The sequence below is a fragment of the Danaus plexippus genome (assembly GCF_018135715.1).
Source record: "Danaus plexippus chromosome 18 unlocalized genomic scaffold, MEX_DaPlex mxdp_20, whole genome shotgun sequence".
NCBI lineage: Eukaryota > Metazoa > Arthropoda > Insecta > Lepidoptera > Nymphalidae > Danaus > Danaus plexippus.
This window is the reverse complement of record NW_026869853.1, coordinates 2,800,408-2,821,272: the sequence shown is the minus strand read 5'-3', so window position 1 is coordinate 2,821,272 and position 20,865 is coordinate 2,800,408. Positions and strand designations below refer to the sequence as shown.

Sequence of the window (20,865 nt, the reverse complement as noted above, 5' to 3'; positions counted from 1 at the left end):
TACACTACCATTAAATAAATAGGTCCGTAGTATATTCCTTACCGCGGAGATAACGTTGAACAAATCCAACTTCGAGCTACCCAAATTAAATACTGCACATGTTCTCACAGGACCGGTCGCTGATAGATTTTACGTTCCTTTATCTCGGTGGACTTTATAAAGAATATTGGAGATTAATATGTTTTTCCTATAAAGTTAGGATCAGATAAATACGCGTAAAATACATTAATATATTATCGAAGTGACCACTTTGATATAAGCAAAATTCTATTATTATATCGTACTAAATAATTTCACTTTGTGATAAAAGTTTTTCATAAGAAATTCAAATAGAGTTCGATAAAGCATTTTAATAGCGGATGCGGCAAGACTGGGCAGAGCTTCCTCAGATCAAATGAACGATACGTGCTTAGCATCGCCCCAATAGACGATGACCCTTTGAATAGTGCCATAATTTTGCAAGGATACGAACTGTATTGTCGTATTTTGGATAGTAAATTTGATCGTATAGATAGACGTTCCGAAGAATCGGATAAATAATATAAGATACAAGGAAATACGAATAACAGATTTACGTAAGTTACATTAAGTAAGTCGTCGAATAGCGTTATATGCCAGAAAAAAGGTTATATTAATACGGGTGACGACAACTTTGTACACCTTTTTTTTAAAAGTAATTTGTTGATGAATTTATAAACAGATGTGCAAATTTTTTTTTTATAATATGTAAAAAAGAAACTATTTAAAATTAATATAGCAAAGCCACTATATTACTGTGACGCAACATATAATAATGTTGAACTGGAAATCATAATTTGATTTCGATTAAGTATCGGCTATTTAGCGATAAAACGTAATCTGTTCATGTTTGAAAGAAATATGAGGTGACTTTGTACAGTCTAGAATATTCTTAAGTCGTTGGAATGATTTTCGTTCCCCATCCGTAATTGATTTACAACAATTTTAGGGAAAATTTATGGAATGCACGGAGGACGCTTGAAGTGGGCATATGATCAAATAAATTGTTTTTCAACACATATAAAAAATTTACAATGTCTAATTAAACTCTCAATCTTTTAAGTCGGTTAAGTGCTAACAAAACGATAATCCGAAATATTAAAATCTTGTTCCATAATAATTAACTTATTTATTTTAAAAATGAAATTAAAATAAACTGCCAGCATTTTTGAATTCATGAAAAACATAATTAAGGAAACTTTGTATTCATTACGTTACTTAAGCGTACGTTGTAAATGTACGTACACTGGGGTAAATTACCCTCAAATAAATGTATGGGGAAAGGAGTACTTAATTCAATTGCTAATAGTGGCTATCGTCTTAATTACCACCGGCTCCTTAACAACTCCGTATCCATTTCAAGAAATCGTATGAGATGTTTAACTAAAATATTTATGAGTTTTATTCGTACAGAAAATATTAACTTCCTACATAGATACATAAGTATATTTTCTGGTATGTCAAGATTGAAAAACTCTAGCGGTTACAGAAATTTAATACATTTTTAATCTGTATTTGTATAATATGTTAAAACAGATAATTAATGAGTTATTATGAAATATATACATATGTAGAAGCAATGATTATGAAATCAGTTACGGACAGGATTTTAAATGGATCTGAAAGAATATTTTGTATCTGTGTTTATTGCATATACATTTTGATTCTGTCAGTTGATACTTTCATCGTCCAGTCTATAAAAATATTTTATCCTAACTTCAAGAATTAATTTCAATTAATCAAACCAAATAAAAGACATAAGTGATATGTATATTTAGTTCACTTATTTCCTACATAAAAATATATAAAAATACTACATAGATTACACATAAGTATTTGTTAATTTGAATAAAAATTCATCTAACAAAATAGCGCTTATCTTCTGAACGGCTGGCCCCATTCTCATCAAACTCTCTGCCAAATAGCTGATATTATATGAAAAACTAGGTACATTTGTTTTCCGCAAAAACAAATTGAATGATAAAATATATTATAACAAAAACATCCTCTATGTGTTTGAACTTCGTGCATAGAAAAACTTTTTTTGGTATTAATGAGAATCAATACAGATCGTTAAAATCACAAGCTGTACCCAAGATGGATGAATAATATTTATTCTATTCCTTTCTAAGCCCCTACGAGTGTACGAGTAGGCCCGAAGGCGACAGCACACTAAGAGTGACAACTAAAGATATGTTTCCCATCCGGCTGGCCGATTTATTTATCTCTATTTATCCCGTTTTACCTACTAAATAAAAATAGAATAGAGATTTGAGAGGGACTTGTTCTATTGTACAGTTCATTATGTAAAACAATACATATTTATTTATTTACATTAAACAAGGAATATCTTTGACGACCAATTGTAAAAAATTCTGTTAAAAAAATATACGAATGTAAAATAAATTAAACATAGATTTTTATGGGAATGTACATTTGCTGAAGTTTTGCCGCCAGTGGGGGTGCCTATGTTCAGTTGTGGAAGACGAAAGTGAGTTTTGATTAATTGATGAACACTTAAGCATGAGCAGACAGGGTCGGTAAGTAATTTATCTAGAAATAATCCACAAAAATACATACAATTGTGAACTATACAGAAGTTAATATAACGAATAATACATAGTTAATCTAACGTACATAATAATACGTAAAAATGTATTTTAATTATATCACTGTATTTTATAGACTATTCCCGTCCGCCATCTTTAACGAAGATCTTTTGGCACGAACGGTCGCCATATTTTTTATTTACTATGCATAGTCCAACACGCTTTCAATCTAATTTAAAGAGTCCAAAGTTAGGGGTTATGCATTAAAATCTTTTTTGTCATCCAGTTATTAAAATGTCGCGCACAGGCTAAAGCAAATAAAGACTTCGAAAAAAGTGTAAAATATTGTCTGTTAGCTCATTTTTTTATACTGTCTAAACCAATTGGATTGATTCATAGTCCATATAAAAACTTTTTGCTTGAAATACTTACGATGTAAAACATTATACGTAATTTTGTACATTATTCTATTTTTATGGCATTTCGACATCTTCAAAGAACCCCAAAATAAAGTGTCTGGTAATAGTTGAAGCTTGATACCTTCAGTTTGTGGGATAAACACTGACAAGCAGAAACGGAACTGGAAGGACAACAAAGGCATCATTTTTCTTTTAAGTAATCCTAAAAAATAAGGTAATATCACATAGTACACTGAAACGATGTTAAATGTAATTTTTGTATGTAATATTTTTTCATCAGCAATTTTTTTAATTCTGTCCCAAGTCTCATGTGAATTTAAATTGCGTAATCATATTAATTCTTTTATTTATCAAAACATTATTATCTCGAGGTGCCATTAGTACTGCTGTTTACTAATCAACTGAAATTGTTTCATTACCTTTTAAAAATTATTTTTTCAAATACATCATCGTATTAGACACTATTTAGGATAAAAGCCCAACGTCATCTGATCATAAAAAGAGCGTTTTGGACTTTGTACTTAATTAATAAGCGAAAATAACAGATTTTTATTTAATCTTAATCAAATGACATAAAATAATGTTTTGATGTGTAAATATTGTAATGTACAAGTTATTATAAGTATTGCAAAAAATATTGCAATATAATTTCTATCGCAGTCACGAGTAAAAAATATTTAATTTATATTTTTTTAAAGCTCATCACTTGATTTCATTGCTTGAATAATTAGTTTCCTATATTAAGACCATATTGTATAAACGCTATGTATCCCATCTATCCATTTCTAAATATATACATAGCATTCTCTTTTTTCCACATATCAACAGTCTCGGAACTAAACCTATAAAATAAAACGTAACGTAGATTGCCTTTTCAAACTCTTCAATCATATAAGCCCAGCCGATTTAAAAACCATTGTTATCAATTCACTAACAGGCAGTTAAATTTTGTGTATACGTCACAGGATGACAAACGAGCACACATACGTCACAGTGGGTTCATTGTACCCACAATCAACTGATATTCCAAAACTTGTTCCATATTCAAATCAAACTAATTATGTCATTTCGAACAGTATTATATTTAAAACTAACGGAATGCTAAAGCTGTTTGCTTTTAATATAACATTAATTAAAATTTTAATTTGGTTGCCAGTATTTATTTATTTAAAATATTTACATTTCAATCGATATTTACAACTTTGTTTTACATAAATAAGTAATTAAGAAGTGCCATTGAGCTTTAATAGAGAATTTATAATATTTCAACAGCAAATCTTCGTATTAAACATTCATTATGTATAGATCTGAAGATTTCTAGTAGTTAAGAAACTGTGATCAAAGAACAGTTTAATTTTATATATATGAACTAATAGTATTTATTTATTTGTCTTAGAAACAGCATCGATATATACACATATAAAATAGTAACATTGGAGACAAGTTCCCTTTCAGTGTGATACACAGCTACATTTTACGTTAATTACTAAGTATCTTAGCAATACACTCCCATACATTAAAAAAATAAATAAAACGTGTTTGTAAACAGCTAAGAAAAATAAACATAGACCATCAAAACAAAATAATACTATAATATAATAATAATAATACCACAGGTAATTAAAATAAAAAAATTACAAATAAAATACTTATTTTATAAATAGTTCTTATACTCATATACTATAATAATCTATTTATAATCTCCTTATTTCAATTAGAAATGAAATCCTATCTTACACTTGGCACAGATCACGTTTCAGAGAAGCTTTTGACTTCAATACCAGTTTCAAGAAATCTAAAACATCCAGTTACTAGAAACGAATATAAATTAATTGCTCCCGTTCTCTTGTTGTAAGCTTATCAAACAATAATTGAAGTTTTTCATCGGCTTCGAGCACTCGTTCTTTTTATTTAACTTATTAATGTATTAAAATAACATTTAATTTTCTTATTTTTCTACAAACACAGGCTTCAATATCTACGTTGTTACGTTATTAGTAAATACATCTCTAGATGTGTGTCTAACCTTTTTATATACTCACTATAACGTTGATTTAAAAAATGGTTATTATCTTTCTTATGGGAAGACTTGTTTTGTTTGGAGTATTCTAAGCAATTAGGAGTCGTTTGAATATTTTGAATATCCCTATATCTTCTATTGACTTGAATTATTCTAGCCGAGGATTTACCTACAATTTACTTCCGGTTGAAGATTTTTCTATTAAGAGATTGAAAAGCTTAGCGCCTTTCAGCACCACGGCATTAATATTTAAATAATAATATACGGCTAAATACATAATTCCATATAAAATAAAGGTGATGCAATGTTCGATTATATGTAAATTTTCATGAAAATTCACGTCTTGATTTGTGTCTTCTAACAAATTACCCTCTTTTTTTCTAAAAGCAACTTTAAACAAAGTGCCTCGGGAAAGATTGATGTCCATTAGAAGGTAATTTCCTAAACAATTTCAGGGAGACAGCCCACGGTAATCAAATCGCTCCCGATATTCTAAAGAAAGAAATCTCAAAGTACAGATCATTTTGTAAGTTCATACCTTAGTAGGTATAACTCCGTCATGAGCGCTTCACTGGCTCAATAGATATCAATTAATCAAATTGATTGACACACTCCACTGGGTTTGTTATTGTGTAAAATAATTCCAAAGATATAAATATATTTAGCTCGTTAGATTATATAAGAAATAAAAAAATATATAAAAATTTAAATTATTTTAATATTTTAAAAATGTCTTATATAAATCTTTGTATAAAACAGTGTTTTTTTTTTTGTAAAATATGGTAGAAATGTATGTGTACAAATAACAAATAACCATTTGCAGTAAATGTATAAACGTGTTTAAGTCAAACGGTAATCTCTACACGTCCTTACATAGCTACCTATTTTATTTGTCTATCGACGGGGAGTCCCCCACATCGTCGCTGATTAGTGACAACTCACAGCTCGAGGTCGAAATTAATTCAAATACATCCTTGTCTTCACGCTCAGCTAAGCATGATTCGATTCGCAATTCCGACGCTCCTATTTCGTTCAGTGACTTAAAATTACAATCTAGTTGCGAACTTCAAAATTCCGTAACGGATCTTTATTTTCTCCGCAACCGTTCGTTTGCGAAACTTAATGCGTTTAAATATTATTAACTAAATTCGGTGCTCACCGGAGGAAAAGCTGATCTCTTTTTAATGAGCAAAAAATCCCCTTTACTTCGAAAAGGCTTAACGCTTTAATTTTTTAAGCTTAATTAAATGTCCAAGAGTCTTGAGAGTAATAGGTAACTTAATTCTGATAGACGAATTTCATGAGCGACTCTTTAAAAAAGTATAACGATAATTACATATTGCTTTTTACAATCCTAAAGAAACTTGTATAATTTCATCGATAGTACAATATTACAAAGCTAACAATGTGGTAGATTTTAGGACAGCAATAAAACAAAGTAGCCGAATAATGTCTAAACATTATTTCAAGGAAACGCCGCTCGGAACGGCGTGTCATTCGCACAGATGAACAAATAGTATCATGTCACACATAGTTCAAAATATCTGGCGCGTCACGCACCACATTCGTAAGTCTACAAATAAACATGAGTATACACTGAAAATAAAATGTTTGCTTCTAACTGAATAAAATGGCATCGGGATTGTTACCGCGCTCAACGTCACGGCTCTGAATCATTACCGTTTATAATATTTCTTCTACATTTTCCATCACTAACAGAATTCTATTAATTTATACATTTTTATTAAATTTAAATTATAAATGAATGTTTTAAAAAAATATGTCCTCCCAAATAAAAGGCATTAGTACGTTTCTGAGTCTTTTGTAAAGCTCCATTTACGTTTGTATTTTTACCATGACAATTGCAAAATGACTGTGACGGTAATCCTACGCCTCGTGTTATATATTTTACGAAAATAGATTTATTGTTAAATCAAAGGTGACATAAATGTGCTTTAAGCTTACAGAGGGGAAATCTTCTTTTAAAAAAAGATTTCCAGAAACAAAAATAAGTTTAGGTATATTAAAATGAGTGTTGTATCGTTCTTGAAGTAATGTAAAAATTGCACATGTGAAAATATACAGAAATAATCTTTTAATATTCACATTGACTGAATAAATAAACTACAATACATTATTAGATGAAATTATTTCTTTAAAAACATTGTCTTTTATGTCCATTTGTTTTTTATGAAAGTAGTCCTCCCTTTGCCTTTTTTTGTTTGACTCGAATTTCTGATCATTTAAATAATAATACTCTTATTAATAACAATTTTGGAAGAAGCAAAATCTACAAATACGTTTAAAAATTAAGAAATGTGGTTTCAGAACCAGAATTTCTGCACTTCAATTTCCTATCGATTCCGTACATTTTCTGGCAACTAAATAACTTGTTATCGAACTATTGGTTAAGGAAAAAATAATAAAGCAAACCATTACTCACATAAACGCAGCCAATCTTACGTTTATTTTGAGGGTGGTTGGGGAGATGTGATCGTGACGTGCATAAAAGTTTCGGAAGAAAATTTTATTCAACCAACCAAACATCACCAGATCTACGTACCTTCGATAACAATGGATTAGTTTTAGATTGCGAGAATTCCATATATTTTTCCGACGTTACTTTAGGAACGTCCAAAATATTTGTGAATTAAAGAACTTTTATCATAAATTTAAGCAATTTCAGTCTAATTACTTTGTCCAGGTTATGCTTTTAGTTCTTCAAAACTTAGTTATAATTTCTAAAACTGAAATTCTATATAATTTGGCAATGTAACATTATTAAGATGGCATTGATCTATTGTAAAATAGTTCCGCAAAGTCAAAAACATCATTAGTGCACCTTGAAAGCTCTAACACATTATAATAGATAATGTTGTCATTTATTTGGGGTTGTGGGCGGCATTGTTCAGAGCTTCACTGTATTACTATACTATTGGCCTAAAGCCAGAACAGAAGATTTAAACCTGTATCGGTTAATCAACCCGATACTAAGCTTGTGCAATAAGATCACTTTGTTGTTAACTAAACGTAATATGCTAACAAACTTGACTCGAGTCCAATAATTTATTAGAGTATACGCGACTCGTTTGAGACTTGATTGATTGATCGATATCCTTATATTTTAGCGTTATATTAATAAATAATATAAGATACAGCTTAAAGGAAACTGGCAAAGGATATTTTGATGTATTTAACTGTGTATATAATTAACATTAAAAGTGTCCCGTCACCACAATCAGCTTGTATGTAAACTTCTCAAGTGTTATCTATATAAAAGAAAATATTTCTACAGGAGGTTGAAATGTCAAAAGTATAGGGAAAGTACTTCTCAATATTAAATGGAACAGAAATCTCATTTCCGTGTAACCATCGGTTAGTCAATTTCACTCGCAGGTGGCCAATAAGATTTTTTTGCTTAAAATAGCAATTCAATAGATTTTCAGTACTGTTTTCGCATAAAATTTTCTGCTGGCAGTTATTGGAAGTACCCGAGAAGTAATTAGGATTTAATATTTCTTGAAAATATTATATTTTGAAATTTTTATATTTCCCGGCAAAGTAATAAATTTCATGTAAAAACTATCGCTATAAATATTAAACATATGTTTATGTTCGTACTTCTGTGTATGTGTGTCATTTCCTAATCACTCAAACCCTAAAAGATAACTTTAAATAAAATGTTACGATATTTCTTTTATTAAATATTTTATTACATGTTGTTGTTGTTAAATTAATAATATTAAAAAAAAACGCACGAAGGGAAAATAAAGCGCGGAACGAAGGAATGCTAGACAATGTTTTTCAAACATCAGTCTGCAATACATTAACTGTAAAAGAAATGAGACGTATCGTTTATATAAAATATTCTTGTTAGGAGTAATTACTATTGAAAAGGAATATTTTAAATAAATATATATTTATGTTACCACATGTTTCTGACGTTTTGAGCGATGGCAACATTGTTTTAATGTCATGATTATGACATTAAATAACTATAAGTTTAGTATCATCTCCACAGATCTTTGTTCTATTTTGATCTCTATAAATATACAACAACAACTTTTCAACCTGTATCTATATTAAAAATAATGAAACAAAACATGCTAACAACATAATAAACTAATTAATTAATACAATGTACAAATTGAAAGTTTTATAACAGACAATCGTCATTTCATTATCGTCTCAAACAACTCATATTCTAAACACGATCATTTTTTTGTGCTTAAATCGTTTTAATATTTCAAACAGAAACCCTTTTCAATTAAATTACAAATGTTTTGCTGAAATTAGATCAATTTATCATTACTTCAAAATATATTATTCATGATGCCTAAAGGAATGAAACGTTTGGCCTTAATTGATACGATTAAAGGCAAAATAAGGTTCTCTATTTAAATTCAAACAAACAAATCAAACCTGAAATATGTCTACGGGAGGTATTTCTGATCATAACTTTCTAAGCCGTCCTTATTACTCGGTAGTCTCAAATTTTCCATTGTATGCTTGTTTGTTTCAAAACTCAATCCATTTAACTTGATACAATTTCGTGATACTTTACTACCTGCCGAGATTAGTTATAAATTGACATTGTCGGTAAATGGCGATCCTTATCAACGTTAAGAATTTTGATCCGATGTAATTTTTTTTATTGAAATAAATTATATATACCAAAATAAATAGTTTGGTTGTGTAATTGTGAGATTAACCGAGTATTCATTTAAATGAAACCCATATTTTTCGTTACTTTCGTTCCGACGTTTGAGTTACATTTCAGCAACCGTGATCACGGGCAGACGAGATGTGCCGGACCACACATCTCGTCTGCCCGTGATCATTTATCGGGAGTATGTAGTTTTTTAAAATAGTAAAATACGCGTATTATAATCCGAAAAATTTTTAGTTTCGATTCTTAACAGTTCGATAGTTGCCTGAGAATTTATGAAACAATTCCCGCGAAGTTCTTACTCAGGTCATCTCGCGACAGACTAAAAGTATGTGAGATATCTGTGAAGTTTGCCAATAAAACTTTCTCGCTGATATAATACGTCACAAACAATGATGTCACATGATATATACGGCACTTATGGATGAATAATCTCCGAATTGAAACGTAATTTATGATGACTGTAGTACCGATCCAAGTAAGTATGCATTAGGATATATATTTCTTCAGGCCGATAAAATATTTTTGTATTATAGCTAATGTAACATAGCTGAGAGAACCATTGTATTGAACGAATATTTTTTGTAAAAAGTACTCAACATACTTATAACGACACTTTAGTGTTATTTATTTTATTTTATACTTCGGTCTTTTTAAACTTATGTGTACCAATATTTATGAGGATATTATATAGTTTATGTATTATTGTATCGATAGACGATAAGAATTTATATTTCGACAGAATATGCAAGAATTTCGAATATGCAAGCCGGTTTCCTTTCAAGACACATCAGCCAGCTTTCGGATAAGTGAATCGTCTGGTTATCCATATTAGAATATAAAATCTCTGAGCGCTAAGAATTTTATTACCAGAGTTTTCTCGAGTTGCCTATCCTTGTGATAAATTATGTTGTTTTCGCCAGCCAAACTGTTTGTTCTGTGGTATCTATCGAACTAAAGTAGGTAAGAGCCATTAAGGGCCACAAACATGGCGCCTTTTGTGTTTACGTCTGCCAGTGACCTGAAGGTCACCAGATACTTAATTTTTTCATCGAAAATTCTTTTTAAATTGTAAAATTAGCATTCTAATTAAAATTTAATTTAAAAAATACTTGAGATCATTAATAATAATCGATAAATTGGATGTTTGAGATTTTTTTTTCAGAGTATTCTTGTTTTAAATAGAGCACAGTTTAGTCGGATAGAACTGGAATTAATAATGCCTACAAGAAATAAGAAAAGCATCGATCTAAAATTATACGACCATCTTAAATTAAATACAGCTTGACATTTCAAAGGAGGACATGCGTATAATTATAATCGGCCACAAATATCATTAGGGCAGCACTCGGATCAGGGCGAGAGAAAGAGACTGATGGGATAGCAGTTAAGAGTGACTGAGATGGATGTAGGGATTGCCCTGGTTTAGAAATTATCGAAGCATTGTTTGTTGAACACGGACGTGTGACAACTGATGCCATTACTTGTATAGAGACTATTTAAATAATATTTATGTTAATTACCTTATGCTATATAATTTTCTAAATTTTGAAAGCATCTCTACATTTGCTTAATAAAAAATAAATTAAGGCAAAAAATATTATGTTCTAAGCCCTAATTCGTTTTACATCTATATCTGCGAAAGTAAAATCTCCAGCCTTAATAACGCGATCGAGTCCAACACCCCATTTTCAAAGGCCGTGATTTCTTCCGAAATTTTCCTCATTACACAAAATAGGGTAAATCTCGAAACTCACTCGCAGGCAGATTAAATCCTTTCATATAATAAAACAGTGAGAAATTGAAAGAAGCGTACACGCGTACCCGTCATAGCCTCCACGAAACGGAACTTACACAAGAATGTATTAAAACTTTATCAAAGCTGAGACTTCTATTTGCTTTGCGTACAGGGATGTTTGCCGGTATCCTCGAGGGTGGAACTCAGAACGATGGAAGCTAAATGTAGATCTAGACAAAACGACCTCACGAATAGAAATTAACTCAATTAGACTTTGTAATGTTGACTTCATAAACACTAGATCACTTTGATTTAATTTAACAGAAGAAAATAAAGAATTATATCTATTTTATTTGTTTTGTAATGGAGAACAGTTGAAATATTACCTATCTGTGCTGAAAGATGAATAAATTTAAATAAAAAAAAAACCATAAAACTGCAAATTCTTCGCCCGATTGTTGTTTGATTATGCCTTTAATACACGATGTTTACAATTGGATTATAAGAGTTCGGTTCGAATGTCAAAACAATCACTATTTTGGCATAAACGTATTTGTCTTAGATGGAGTGGGGAATAACAAATTATAATTTCTTTATATCTTCATGACATAGACAAATAAAGGCTGCTCTTTGATCAGGGATCAGAAGCATAAAACGACAATAGCATGTCTCTAACTCAGAGATATCGGAATTATTCAGGTAACATTGACAAATTTTATGAAGTTATTTATATTAATTTAACGACAATTATAAAAAAGTAATATTTTTTTGTAAATATTTCATACGTTTTGCAATCGAAAGAGTATTCTGCCTTTTGTATTTTGTTATTGAAGCTGAAATATGAGTGGCAGAGCTTGCATGGCTGCGCCAAACGGGCCGTATGATTGATGAGAGTCAAAGTTTATAGGGTTTTGTAATCGACTCCGCTCCAAATGCATGTGTTTTTATAGTTCAATATATTGTTGATGGGACAGTTACTCCCAGAGCCACTAGGCGTTTGTCAAAGGATGTATTTTAAAAGTTCGACTGATGCCAAAAAAAGGAAATATTTTAAAGTTATCACACTATTCCTGTCGGTATATAAATGAAAAAAAGTTTTTCATACTATTTATATATATATATATATATATATATCAAAAAATATTATAATTTTACTATGAGTGCTGTATTAATATCCAATTTACTAAATTGAAATTATGTATTTCAAACAGAAATAATCTTGCAAAATTGCTTTGATAAAGAGCAAATTCATTATAGAAAATGCATTTGCAAGAGCTAATGCATCTGATTCGATTTACAGAACACTGAGTAAGTAGAGTGAGTGAACAATATTTGGTACTAACTCCTAATTATTCGTAATCGACAAACAAACAAACGAACACATGTAGGTTAATGGTTTCGGGAACAAGGCTCCGTCACTCCCCAAATCATACACTCGACTGAATTTCAAAAGGCAAAGGAACTTCGATAAGTTTACTTACATTTTACAAATTAATTAAAACAAATAATTATTCATTATTATACGGAAATTTGTATTTTAAACTGAGCTTTTGTCAATACTTATTAAATATGCTGTATTGCTAACAACTGAGTTATTAGATACAATTTACTACCAATAATGGCAATTGTAGACAAAAGACTACAACACAGAGCACCTCTATATTATAACATAATAACCAGAAACGGGATGCTGAACATCAAAGTGACGTCGTTTATTTCATTTCACTCATTTCCTTTACAAACTCTGCTCGTCTTATCGGGGCTTCGCTGAAATATGAGAAACGCAGATGAAAACAAGAATTTCTGTTAAAATAAATTCCGCAAAACAGCAGACGTGACGGTATAAATGATTTTTTTTTTTATTGACAAAAGTACTTTGTTAATGGAACTATAAAAACAATAGCAAAAAAGGAAACGGATGGTCCTGTAAAAATGCTAGTGACGTCACCTGAACGAATTAGGGCTTTTTGTCCTTGTTGTACTCGATGCCAGACGCAGAGCTCCTCTTCTAACAGTAGGGAGGCAATTGACCTACTTTTGGAGGACGTGCAATAATTTCACGTAGGGTGGATTACTAGCCTCTGCTAGAGATCTGTTCCAATGCACATCCTACATTAAAAATTTTGTTATTTCTATTCGAAATCCAACAGTAATTCAACAAATCCAACAGCGCTACACTCTTTACAATCTGCAAAACAAATATTTGATGTTCTTACTAAAATATAACTTAAGTTGAAATTGAGATTGTGTGCTTTAATTTTGAGTTTTTCATTGACCCAGCGTAGTCTAATTCCAGCTAAAAACAAACGTTTGAAACAGATTAAAAAGTGCTCGTAGTCACTACAACGTGTTAATATATTTTCAATGTTATTCTATGAGAGTTGGAAAAAATAAAAAACCGTAATAATGGCTAACCTCCAACGACTGTATCACCACAGCAGTTATAGGCCGGTTGAGTAAACAAGTAGATATTTTTGGATACAGACATTTCACTGGAGTTACCATTGTATGATGCCATCTTTGATCTGTTTTATATTTGCGTAACTGTCTTGTGAATAAATATTCTGGAATTCGTCGTGGAAATACAATAACAACTATTCATGACGGTTAGGTTAAACAAATTATAACACGTAGGTTTTTTTAATACTATGTTAATATATTAACAGAATGTATTGTAACTTAAACAACATAGCTCTGGTTCACTCGGAGGTAATTTATGAAATAAAAAATTGCCATTTACTATGTATCAACCGTACCTAATATACTTCACACCAAGGTTCCTTAAAAGAGCATTTCTTTTTATTTTTCGAAAAGTTAATCCAAATGCACTTAAACAGATTTATGCTCTGATAATTTTATATACTTAAATAAGTCTCTTGTAAATAGTAAAACCAGTGTTGCTATATTTATAATTATGTTCTGCTACTTGGAAAAGACATGCTAGGAAGAAGATAAGCAACTTATTACATTATATATAATATACCAAAATGAATTGAAGATTCAAAATAATTATTATTCTTATAACTTAATTTAGAAACCAATAAAATCTTTACACCGAAACTTGTGAAACCAAAGTTCGATAAATGACATAAAACCAGATGTAAATAAACAAAAAATAAGTCTTTTTAGTTTACAAAGGTAATACAGTATAATTCACTATGTTATGGATGCAAAAACAAGACGTGCATACTTTTTATTAGCTTTCAGGAAAGGGACTGTGTAAGCAGCTGGCTGCATCAACTAATAAATTTTCCCTTTTAATAACGGTGGATCTCTTTTTACCAAAGCCTCTGCTGTGGTTGCCTAATGCGTTGTATTATCCGCGCTGATAAATCATTCACGTCGATTCCACGCTTACAGCTTACCGATTTTATGTCAAAGCCGATGTATAATAGCGGACAGTTTTTAAGTATTAAATATACGTAACACGTGTCACCCTACAACATGTTTCTCGTTAATTTATACTCTTAATCTTCGATGTTACTCATACTTACGACCTTCGAAGCAATCAAAGTTTATCGTTTCGTATTTATCATAACGAGAATAAAAATAGGATGGAGAGTTTCATTATAGCTAGCCTGTATAAACTCCAACGGAAACCCAATGGTTTTAGGTATGAAAATAATATAAAATTAGCATGAAAATTTATAAAAGTACATATGTTATATAAGCCGCAAACGTTTTCATGTCACCAACTACAACTGTTCACAATATGATTTATTAATTCCGAACAAGAAAACTATACAATATAAGCGATTGCACATAACGGTAAACAACTTAAGTCCCAACTAAGTTTTAATGTCACCAGATGGCATCGTAACAGATAATGTAGAGCTTGCAACTGTTCGGTGATTTATCATTGAAATGAAATATAAGATGCAGCACAAATCATTAGCTCCCCTGATTCATTGAAGACGTCGCTGGTAATGCGTTACAGAATCGTTTTCATATAACATTATATTATAAAATGATAGCGTTGTATGTATTTTCATAAAGTTGTTGATCAAACATTATCGATAAAGAGAAGTTATATATATACATATCCAACTGTTCTTAAGTAGACGCCATCTTAATTCGTTATATAGTAAATAATAATATTTATTACATTACTTAGCCCGTCCCACTCTCATAACAAGTATTTATATTGTGCTATTATTTACTCAGATATCTTCCAAATTCATTACATCTATGTTATATTAAAATAAAAATACTCGCTGAAAAGATACGTTCACTTAATAAAAATATTGTTCTTGAAAAAACTCATATAACGTTTTATAAACAATATCTTTATACTAATTGTGATTTTAATATCTTATCGTTAATAATGCCCATAAATGTTTGTAACTGTTGAACAAAAACAAATATCAACTATTTGTATCCTTTAACTTATAAACTAAAATATGGTATCATATATAATAGCGATAAAAAATGTAAACGAATCAATGAAAAATTCATTTTTAATAATGTTTAGGCTACTCAAAATTCTACAGCATTTGAATTGTTTGAAAAAAACATTGTTTCCATCGTCAACGCCATTTTGTTTTGTCTATGGCCCGTCTAGACGTACTTCCACATATTTACATAGCCTATAGTTTATCTTAAACTCACCAGACGACTGTACAACTGTGCCAATTATTACCGTCTTGCGTCCCATTAATAATAAACTCTTACTAATGTGCCTTTGATGAGCATTTAATATGGCACGAGCATTCTAGAACGTGCTATAATATTTTGTCAAACAAATTCAACAAGAAAAATAGCCTTGATTAAAAAAAAACACGCAAAAGAGAACCTGAAATTCCATTTGAAAGATGAACAAAGCGTTCAAATAACATTCACACAGCCCCCAAAACAAGCGCATTCATTCACGCTGGGAAAATTCATAACAGGCCGAGACGAATCAGGGGCGCAAACTCACGCAATAGCCGTTTTACGGACGATACAAGTGCCTGTTCCTTTTTAATATTTCTTCCAGCCATCGCATTCAACGACCTAGAAAGAAAGTGCTCCTCAAAGCGGACCGGGATCACATTCTCACAAATCTCAAACCCATTGTTATGTCACACAAACCTACAATAATTATAACGTATACATTTTAACTGCGAATCGGATAGCTGTTAAATAGTTCTGAAATCTGTTGAGAACCAAAACAATGAGAAAAAGTATCGACAATACCGCAGTGACGTACAACACGTTCCAAACCCCGCATTTGTAGGGAGTTAGTGGCGTGGAATAAAATTATGCGGATTCGGAAAAAGTCAGTCCTTCTGTGCTGTGTTTCCGTATATAAATCAGTAACTTGTCAAACTGCTTCCAAGTAGATATAAATTACAGACATGCTGTTCGCCTCATTTGAAAACTGCGGAAACCCACTGCTATTTAGTCGGACGAAATCCGCAGGCCCGGAATAAACTTCATTCCAACATTATGAATTTGATTTGATAGATTTTCACTTGTTAATTATCTAATTTTTATATAAAACTATCCATACAAGAAAATCTATGTGATTTTCATAAATAAAACTAGTAAAATTATATGTATTGACCATATAATATAATCATATTAATTTTAAGTAATGCACTTTCATTTCTCTATGTAGATTTCTTAAAAAACTTTTGTATAACAAATCATAAGCAACAAAAAAATAACAAAGATGAATATTAAAGTTCCTGTCATATTATTTTCCTTTTGAATCTACAAATTAGATAAATTAAAATATGTTTCTATATTTTCCTATCCTTATACATTATTTTAACAAAGCTGTCATTTTTAGAATTTTTTTTTTTTCGAAATGACATTTTACATTTTACAAAACTAAAAACGTTCAAAAACAGGACAACTATCTCGATAATTAATAATAAGTAATCATTTTAAACATTTACAAAACTTTACTCATATAAATAGTTCATTGCAATCGATTTTCTTAGCAATGTTATTGTAACAGTACCGTAATTTTTTTATAATTTGACCTAGAATATCCGTAATGACAAAATGGAGATCTGACATTAAATTGATCTGGACAGAAAGGGTCCTAATGATACAGACTTATACCCCGAGGGACCCTGAAGGTTGTCAAAGATTCATTGTAATAGATCGACAATAGTTTTACCGCTCCCGCCGCCATATTGGATATATAAATCGTGAATAACTTTCCATTTTATCACAAGTTTTATCATTTGTTTATATAACTTATCTTATTCTGTTAAACCTTTTATTTATATGTAATATTATATTAATTATATATATGAAAACGTGTAAGGAACGAAGCATTATATAACCAGCCTTGAAAATGTCTGCGATATTAAGAAAATCTATTTTGATACGGAATGCGAATGTTTCACGAATTTATTTTAAACTTATCTTTAAATGAAAGAAAAAGACGGATATTTTTATAATTGGTCTTTATTATTTTTTTTTAATATTATTTCATATTAAAAGGCATTTAATTGTCACAGTCAGCTACCTTATTTTATTTATTAATAAATTAAAACAAATGAATTTATTTCAACGCTATATGCTGTTTGATTTGAACATAATTAAAATATTTACACTAATGGAAACATATAAGACCACCAAGTTAAAATATTTTATTTGTATGTACGATATATTTATGTATATATATGTACCTATGAATGTTCCACAGACAATAGAAGGTCGGGATGCATCACGGCGCTACTATTCGCCTTGGCAGTTGGTTTTGGCTCGTCGACAAACGAGCTTTGTCTCAAGTATTCATTTCGATGACAAATTTTAAACGTTTTAAATTTAACATATACCTTATCTGTGTTGATATCTCTCAATAATATGTTTAGGAGAGAGGATCATATAATATACACATTTTATTGTTCAAACTATAAATATTTGAGTTAGGTACGTAAATGTTTAAGCTGCATTAAATATGACTAATATTTATTCATTGTATAATAACACGCTTTATAAGACAAACAACATTGAGTGCAGAACGATTTTTGATCTGTGCATAGAAAATTTCACCTGAATAGATTAAAAAAAAATTTTGAGTGACACATGTCATTGCTCATCGCTGACGTTATGACCTACAGATAATAGATATCATTAAATAGTTCTTATAAACAAACAAGCTGCAGTTATCACAAAAAAATTGAGTCCATTAAATTGCTACAATATTTTATAGAATTTATTTTCATGATAAAAAAAAATGTTATACCTACTTTTTTGCAAAACTATTTTCTTTCTAATGACAGTTTCTATTTCAGACCACAGCCGCCATTGACACTGGCATCATAAAATTAAATTGAGCTTTCACAGATAATTAGTAAATTTCCTGTATTAACTGTCGAAATAATTTACGATCTAGCCGAATGGTTTTCTAAGCAATTTACGAGACGCGAATGTTACAGCCATTTTTATTGAGATCGCAAACCGTCACATTGTCTTCGGCTACGGGGATCCCGTTTACGATGAAAAATAAATAATTTTGTACATTATTATTCGAAAATTTTTCGAATCGTTTTAAAAATACAAAGTAAAGAAAAGAATAAACGTACAAAATGTAGAAACAAAGTTCTTGCTTCAATTTTGAATTAACGCTTTCTTAACTGTTTTCCTATATTTTTTTATTGCTTTAAATATTGCATCATACTTCCAATGGTTTTAATAGTTATTATAATGAATGTTATTCTATTTAAGAAGTAATTAATATTGTTTAACTTTGAATAAAAAAGAAATTAAGTTTTATTGAGAAAACACTATTTTTTAAATGAAATAATCAATGATTCTCATAAATCTTACGACATTTTTTCATTTGTACATACATTTATTTAAGTAATATATTAAAACAATTACTATTCTTACCTTGACCCCGTTGAAGAGACAGTTGAGGATGCAAATGTGTCACAAAATCCACGATGCCACTACAACAGTTCCGAAGGGTTAACCCTCTGAATTATAATACTCTAAGTTTAGCCATTGTCTCTTTATTGTATTCACAACCCGAGGGAAATTACAAGTTCCAGCACAACCTTTTCATCTTTCAAACAACCCAAGAACAGGACAGTTCTATGAAGATAAATGCTAAAACATTCGTATATATATATAATATAGTGTTCACAACTCACGAGATAACAACCGTCGAGTCCGTGTGCTGTTACAGAATAGAAATGCGTTCTATTAATTTATCACAACCAATAATAAGAGTCACAATACGAAGCTTTAAAACTTAATATATAATAAATAACTCTGGATCGCTCGCTCCTTATATTTAAACTAACCGTTACTCACAACACTGAAGAGGTAAACATTGACGACATCTATGTCATTACATCGTGTTAGATTTTATTGTTAACCAAAACCAACATTCCACACAGCTACATCACGGAACGCGCGTACTTTATCATGTTATGTTAGTATAACTTTTGATTATTGTTTTTGGCACATAAGTTCCATGTTGTGTGAATATCTCATTGTCCGACCGGAGCGGTTGTATCCGATAGACGCGGTCGCTCTATTAATAGTTCCGCATGCCGCGTCTTCCCGTCGTACGGACCGGTGTCAGGTAGTGACGGAACCGTCAGTGAAACTGTGTTTTCAGTTTCAGCTGGTACGTGTGTGCGGTCCTGTTGGTACTGTGTTACTAGAGGCACGCGTTCATCTCCGCCGCTGAAAGGAGAAACCTGTTGAAATGGGACGGTGTGCTGAAATGGAGAGAGACGGCCGTATATTTCCTATGACGCTTAGATTTTCAGGCGCTTATTTTGGTGTGTGTGTGTGTGTCGAAAGTTGCGTGGATACGGGCTTTGGTTCTATGTGTAAGTTGTGGAAAACTCTCTTAGGACGTTTTCACAAACCTTCGAATTTCGTAGCTTTTAATAGTAGCTTTCATAATTTTGGGCTCCATATTTATGTAGTCCTTTACATGTAAAACCATTATAAAAACATGTTGCTATAAAACTTAAAAGCGGCAATTCTGTGTTTCATGAAATGATAATATTTTTGTTGCCATTATGTCTTTATAATTTTAATCGACTAATATATTTTTCTAAAATTATAAAACACTTAAAAGTCATTTATCGGCAACTACGTACTAAGTACCTACAAAGAAAATATCAACGTTATTATTAAAATCCATTACAAAATAAAGAACTTAAATGAAACGATAACCAGATTTGAGAATCGAAGGTGTTGTAGTAAGAATTAATCAATTGAAAATGTTTTGAGACCAATATAAACAAAGCTATACACACAAACGCACAAGACACGCACATTCAATTAAGCCTGTATTCGGTGAAAGGGACGAAGATACGCAATGCGCACGCAGCCGACACACAGACATACAAACAAAAAAACATATTTATATATACATATATATGTATATACATATATAGCCATCTATATAATTCCACTGATAAATGTAACGTACCCTTCATTATGGATTGAATATTGGCTCGGACTAAACGGCGATCGAAAGGCTTCGA

General features: G+C 30.7%; 1 protein-coding gene across 3 annotated transcripts in view; it reads right to left on the bottom strand.

Moving 5' to 3' along the window:
- LOC116772818 (uncharacterized) overlaps nucleotides 1-20,000 on the bottom strand; it is a 137,983-nt gene extending 117,983 nt beyond the window's left edge. The window contains exons 1-2 of one of the 3 annotated variants that reach the window (XM_061528482.1): nucleotides 19,663-20,000; nucleotides 19,247-19,465 (exon numbers count right to left, since the gene is read on the bottom strand). The gene's annotated coding sequence lies outside the window, so the exon portion shown is untranslated. Of the gene's footprint in view, nucleotides 1-19,246 lie in introns of all 3 variants that reach the window. The other 2 variants (XM_061528483.1, XM_032665086.2) reach the window with 2 other exon arrangements.
- Nucleotides 20,001-20,865: the final 865 nt, after the last annotated feature.